General features: G+C 39.8%; 1 protein-coding gene across 1 annotated transcript in view; it reads left to right on the top strand.

The window, feature by feature from the left end:
* The window catches only part of DMD (dystrophin), a 2,372,918-nt gene that overhangs the window by 1,533,629 nt on the left and 832,208 nt on the right, over positions 1-7,081 (top strand). The window lies entirely within an intron of this gene.

Below are 7,081 nucleotides of genomic sequence, written 5' to 3'. Positions count from 1 at the left end.
TGTTTATCTGGAAATGTCTTAATTTCACCTTCATATCTGAATAAGAGTTTTGCAGGATATATTATTCTTGGCTGGCAATTTTTTACTTTCAAGGTTTTGTATATGTCATCCCATTGCCTTCTTCCTGCATGGTTTCTGCCAAATAACCTGAGCTTAGTCTTATTTTTTCTCCTCTGTATGTGACTTTTTATTTTTCTCGAGCTGCTCTCAGGATTCTTTGTTGTCTTTGGTTTTGGTGAGTGTGATTATGATATACTTTGGTGATTTTCTTTTGGAGCCTATCCTATATGGCATTTGTTGTACTTCTTGGATGGCCAGCTTTTCATCTTTCATATTGGGGAAGTTTTCTGTCAGCAGTTCTTTGTGATCCTCTCTGTGTTTTCTGTTTTCTCCCCCTGTTCTGGAACTCCAATCACTCACAGATTTTTGCTTTTGATTGTATCCCACATAATTCTCAGGGTCTCTTCATTTTTCTTCATTTTTTTTCCGATTTTTCCTCAAATATAGTTGTATTCAAGTGTTTGCCTTCAATTTCACAGATCCTGTCTTTCAGTGTTTCAGACCTGCTCCTCAGCCCTTCTATGACACTGTCTATTTCTGAAAGCTTGTTGTTTATCTTTTGGATTTCTGATTGTTGTTTTTGTATGATTTCTAGTTGTGAATTTATTTTGGCATTTTGTTCCTGCATTATTTTCCTGAATTCTTTCCTTTTTTTTGTATTTTCCATGAATTTGTCTATTTTTTCCCCATTTTTGTCTGCTTTTTGCTTCAACTCTTGGATAGCTCTGAATATTAGAAACTTGAATTCTCTGTCAGGTAGTTCTAGTGCCTTTTCTTCTACTGGAAAGTCATCTGGTGTTTTATTTTGGATGCCTATTAGAACCATCCTGTCCTGTTTTGTAATTATTTTGATATTGTCTTCTGTCTTTGGGGCATTTTGTAGTTATTTTTCTCATTTATTGATTGTAGATTTGTTTGTTTCATCCTGCTTTTTTGTTTTATTTGGCTATGTCTGAGCAGGCGAGCTGTGTGTTCTTTGTTGTTTGCTCGTCTGTGGGCAAGATAGTTTTCGCCTCCTTCTCCAATTCGCAGGGTCAGTCGCTCAGATATCGTACAGCAGGGAAGGTCTAGCTGAAGAGGAGTTCCTGGGATGGGTTTTTTGTGGCACTTACTACGGCCACCCAGGGTGGGCCAGTAATCAGTGCAAGGCAGGTTCTGGTAGGCCATGCCTGGGCTGCTTGTTGGTGTGATGTTCATCGCATGGTGCAGATAGGCAGGATGAAGGGAGGAAATTATGATATGTGGAGCTAAGATGGGTATGGGAGAGAAGAGAGAGAGGAGAGAGGAACAGGAGCCAAAAACACACAAACAAAGAAAAAAGAATGCTAGGGAAGCTTGCTGTTGGAGTGGAGAGATGAGAGACTATGAAATGGAGAAAAACATAAAGGAGAAGAAGGAAAAAAGAAAAGAAAAAATGAATAAATAAAAATTAGAAAGAAAAAGGAAAAGCTCCCAAGGATCCCACCAGTGCAGCTTCGAGGTCTGGGGAAGTTGCTCCCAGGCCATGAAGTACAGCCTGGCTAGAAGGGGTAGAGGTGTCACTCAGTGCCAGGTATTCACAGTACAGGAAGAGAAGGAAAATATAGACAGATGAGAAATTGAGTAAGGAAGAAAGACAAAAAGGGAAAATAAAACAAAACAAATAAAAAGAAGAACACGAAAAACTCCCAAAAAAAAACAGAAAAAGAAAAAAATAAAAATAAAATGTCCTCAGGGATCTCTCTGCGCGTCTCTGCAAACTGAGGGGGTAAGTCCCAAGACATGCAGTAATGCCCGGCTAGAACAGGCTCCCAATTTGAGAAAAGAAAAAGAAAACAAATGAACAATTCAAAACAATCAAAAAAAAAAAAAGCCCCAGGATCCCACTAGCATGGCAGCACGGGCCGGGAAGCAGCCTCACATTCAAGTGGCATTTCACAGCCTTTCAAGAAGAAGCAAAGACGGCACACGGAGCCAGGTATTTTAGAGAAAGGAGGGGGAGGTGATGAGAGGTAAGGAAGAAATCTAAAGAAGCGGAAAAAAGCAAAACCAGCAGCCAACAAATGGCACTTGGGGAGCCGGCCTGTGCAGGCTGGTGGAATCCAAGCAACACTGGGGTGAAGCTTGTGCTTCCTGGCCTACAGACTGTAGCCACAGGAAGCAGAGGAGGCTGAGTGAGGGTGAAGAAGGACTGGGGGTGGGAAAACATATCGCTGGTTACCAGTTGTTCTGTCTCCTGCTGGAAGCTCCGTGAAGCTGCTTTCTCACATCTCCCGTTCGCTGGTCTTTGATAGGAGTCCAAGATGGTGGGTCCGTGCTGTGTTAGCTGATAGGGGACGTCTGCATTTATCTCTCCTTGCTGTCTGTTTTCTGTCAGTTTCTTATTCCGTTTGGTGTTTGGCTGAGTTCTTTATCTCTTCATTTGATGCTTAAGGTTTCAGAATCGCCATTTTCTCTGTTTGGCTTAGTTTTTCGGATTTTTGCTGTGGAGGGACGGCATGGTGCTTCCGCCTATAGCACCATGTTGCCCAGAAGTCTAAAGTTTTACTTTTAATTCATTGATGCAAATTGTTAACTTTATTTACTTTCTGGGTGTGTAAAAGCCTAACATTTTTATCTCCATTTAGTTGCTGTTTTGTTAGAAGAAAGGGAAGGGATAAAAGGAAGTCTACAATAGAAAAGAAAATGAAAGCTTGGGAAAGATGAGCTTGAGAGAATATAAGGAGAGAGGGAGAGAGAGGTTTGCTACAACTAAAAGGAGGTATATTTGCAAAGTGAACTCCACTACTTTTCCATTACTTCTTCTTGAGGTTTTGGAGATAGATATCATTTAGCCAGTGCAAAACCCAGGCTGTTCAACCAGTGACATGGTCTTGGGTGCAGATTGACAGTCAAACTCAGAAGAACAGTAGGTTTCACCCATCACCAAGTTTAGTTGGGTATAAGAAAGGACACAGGACAGATAACAACACAGTATGTACAGTGATGGCACAGAGGAATTTTTGATACCCAGGCATGGCTTCTGATGACCTAGTCATCCTGCACTTGGGTCATACATGGTCATAAGGGATCAGACTGGGTGGCTGCAAGGCACATAAATTCAGGCAAGCCAACAGCTCTTGGATCCCTTCAGCTTTTCCACCTATCTAATACATAATGGGAGGGCAGTGGTGGTTCAGTGGTAGAATTCTTGCTTTTCATGTGGGAGACCTGGATTGGATTCTCATCCAGTGCATCTCAAGCACAGCCATGGCCCATCTGTCAGTGGAGACTTGCATGTTGCTATGAAATTAAGCAGGTTTCAGTGGAGCTTCCAGACTAAGACAGACAAGGAAGAAAGGCCTGGCAATCTACTTTCAAAAGATCAGTCAGTGAAAACCTTATCGATCACAGTGTTCCAATCCCATTGTGCCTGGGGTTGCTATAAGTCTGGGAATGACTTGAAGGCAGCTAACAACATTACACAATTTGTCCTCAGAGGTATGCAGCTAGTTCCGATTCTCCCGTAGAACTGCATCTCATCAATACTGATTTTTCATTACTCAATACACAATCTCAACAATGAAGTATAGTTTCTTAGTCTAGTATACAATAATTTTATCCAGACTCTCAGTTATCTTGGATCCAGTATACTCTTAAAAATTCCTTGAGTTAGTATTGTAAGGAGGAAAGGCCATAAGCCTTTCACTAAAAAGTAGCTTTTTGTAACTCCCCAGTAAAAGCACATTCTTCGACTTTTAAATGTACCTTTGGGTAAAATATGCCTCTTCATTACAAAAATGAAAAACAGATTAAATGCCTAGCTATCCCTGTACATGGACTATATTTAAGAGGAAAGAAATAAATTCTCCTGGCACAAATGGATGTTGTTGACTCAACCAAAGTGACATTAGTCCCACCATCTCTGCCCCCCAGAACGGTTCCCTAATATTGAAAACTAGCATTAGATCTTAGTTTGTCCATGGCCGCATAGAGTCCCCGCAGTCTGAAGATCAAGTCGCTCTCAGCTGTGTTAATCACTTTCCTTTATCGAAGCTGCAAGTCACCGCTCTCACGGCTGTGTGTAGTTTCTGAGAGTCATGATATTTGCCTCCTGCAGCTTGGTCTAAATCACTGAGGGGAGAGGCTGCTGCTTTTTCCCTGGCAGTAAAACTCCTTTGGCTTCAGTCTTCTGTGCATATTCTGAGTTTTTCTTCTCTGGAGTGCAGATTTCAAAAATATTCCCATAGCCTTTTTTTTCTTCTTCTTCTGTTTATGGCTGTATCCAGGAGTTGTAGTGGCAGAGTGGTTAAGACCTCGGCTGCTAAACGAAAGGTCGGCGGTTCAAACCCATCAACCTCTCCATGGGAGAAAGATGTGCCAGGCCACTTCTGTAGAGATAACAACATAGGAAACACTATGGGGCAGTTCTACTTTGTCCTGTAGGGTCGCTATGAGTTGGAATCGACTCGATAGCAACAGGTTTATGGGCTGTATCCAAGCCACAAAATAACATAAATCTGCATAGATGATGACTCAAGAGTTTCTCCCCATAATTCTCAGCATGTGATAACCTGTGTGAATCATTTACAAACTTACCTAGTTCTTTATCCTTCTTTGTCTAGCTTCTACCTCCGTTCACTGGCTAATAAATGATTTAGTAAGATGGCATGATTTCTTCCGCTATAAGATACGTGATTCATTCTTTACAGCTAGCTGTAATCTCTGCTTAAAGAGATTAAACTTTTCTACAGTTAAAATAAGATAGGAAAATGGACTTTGCTCTACTCAACTTTGTTGTGGTTGTTAGTTGCCATCGAGCGGCTTCCGGCTCATGGCGACTTAACTGTAACCTACTGAAAAGCAACAAGAAAGTTTTTAAACAGTTTTGAGGGCATACCCCCTATTTAACACAGAGAAAGAAACTTCCTTTAAAAATTTGTAGGTTCAACAACAAAACTAAATAAATAATTTAAAAACACACACAATAAGCAAAGTCAAAGACAAAAAAAAATTAGCAATGTGTTAATGCAAAGAAAGTAGAGCAAGCATCCAGGCCCCTGCCTCCATTTCGTAATTTCATTTTTTTTTTTTTAAATCTGGCTGTGGTGGCCATGGCTACCTCGGAAACAAACAGCCTAAGGCCTTACCACCCGGATCATTTGTTTTCTCTAGTCAATCTCTGAGTACCTGTTAGAAAAATATGTAATACTCTCTGTGAGCCTCAGTTTTGCCTGCTTGGCACTTCATGCTTATTGATGAAATGCAGCTAGCTGTGTAATGAAACCCAAATAAAAAAAGCCTTAAGGGCTCTGTTCTAATACATTGTTTATGCTGGAGTGAAAATTGACTGCACATCGCTTGGTTTGTGCAATTTACTCCAGAAATATTCCTATTCAGGAAATCCTGCAAATAGCAATATTCATCTTGAAAATCACCTCACAGAACCCTTAGCAAGCTGAGAAACATAATCAATGAGATCGTGATGTAGAGGGTGAAAATTAGGCATAATCGCAACCCTCTCCCATCAGTCAGCCCGCTAGAAGGCATGGCTTTGAATTTTGATTTTCAAATGTACTCTCAATTTAGACATAAAATATGTTGATTTCAGATTTCAGAAATGATAATTGAATGTTAAGATCCAGGGACCAGTTAAGATTTCTATAAAGAGTCTTATGATGTTTCTAATCTTTAATGAATGCTTTCAATAAAGAGCTAGAGGTATACTATTTATCTGATATAAAACTGCCTAACTACTGCTTTCTAAACTTTTTATTAAAATATGAGTTTGGGGGGAAGAACACATAATTTTGAGTTAAGGCTTACTGACTGAAATACATTCATATTTATGACAGGGTGGGATTTTTCCTCCCCACAAGAATGATTTTCCTTCTGTGGTCTATAAATAAACACGACATGCTGCTCTGCTGGCTCTTCCTTCCCATGTAAGAAACATAATTGCCCATGATGGCAAATCTACACTAAAAACTACCAGAGGGCCTGATTGCAGTGACTGAAACTTAAAGAAACTGAACACCAAAAACCTTCTCTGCGTGTGTTTGCATTCTCTCACCTTCTCTGTGAGCGGTCACAAAATTAGCTTTTCAGAGGTTAATGCCATCTGGTTCATTGTTTGGAATGAGATAATTCACATTCAAATAAGCATTCCCTTAAATAGGTGAGTAGTAGTATCTCAGGTTAAGCTGAGGGAGCTATCTGATTTAGTTTAGTTTTTTTGTTTTGGTTTGTTTTAAGAGGATGGCAGTGGACAGATGACATTGCAGCACTATTCACTATAGCCAAAAGGTGGAAACAACCTAAATATTCATCAGCAGATGAATGGATACGCAAAATGTGGTACATACATACAGTGGAATACTACTCAGCCAGAAAGAGAAACGAAGTCCTGATACATGCCACAACATAGATGAACTTTGAGAACATCATGCTGAGCGAAATAAGTTAGTCACCAAAGGACAAATATCGTATGATCCCACTTATATGAAATTTAATTTCTAAAATAGGCAAATGTATAGAGACCAAAGTTACCACAGGTGGGAGGGAGGGAGAATGGGGAGTCATTGTGGAGGAAACACTGAGTTTCTATTTATGGAAATTTGGCAATGGGTATTGGTGATGATTACACAACATGATTAATGTAATCAAAGTCACTAAATTATACACATGAAAAATGTTAAATTGGCAAATGTTGAGTTATATATATTTTTACAGTAAGTAAAAAAAAAGAGTGGTGGTGGGGAGATGAGAAACAGAGAAGAAGACCCTGCCCTCCTATATCTAATCCTCTTTCTGTTTTTTCTTGAGCATAAAAATATTTCTATGGAACATGTCCTGAAAAACAGAGGATTAAAGTTATTGGTCAAAAACGCACAATATCCTCATTCACCATACAACTAGACAGGGATTTATTGAATGTTAAAAACTATCCTAAATTTAGGATGGTTTTAGGCAAGAGTATAATTGTGGCTCTGATAAACCTTGGAGATTGTGGGAGTTTACGGGTAATTCTGTATTTAAGTGGAATTAGGCATCTGGTTTTTTC

This window comes from Trichechus manatus, unplaced genomic scaffold, assembly GCF_000243295.1.
Source record: "Trichechus manatus latirostris isolate Lorelei unplaced genomic scaffold, TriManLat1.0 scaffold00159, whole genome shotgun sequence".
Lineage (NCBI taxonomy): Eukaryota > Metazoa > Chordata > Mammalia > Sirenia > Trichechidae > Trichechus > Trichechus manatus.
This window is presented reverse-complemented; position numbering and strand designations above follow the sequence as displayed.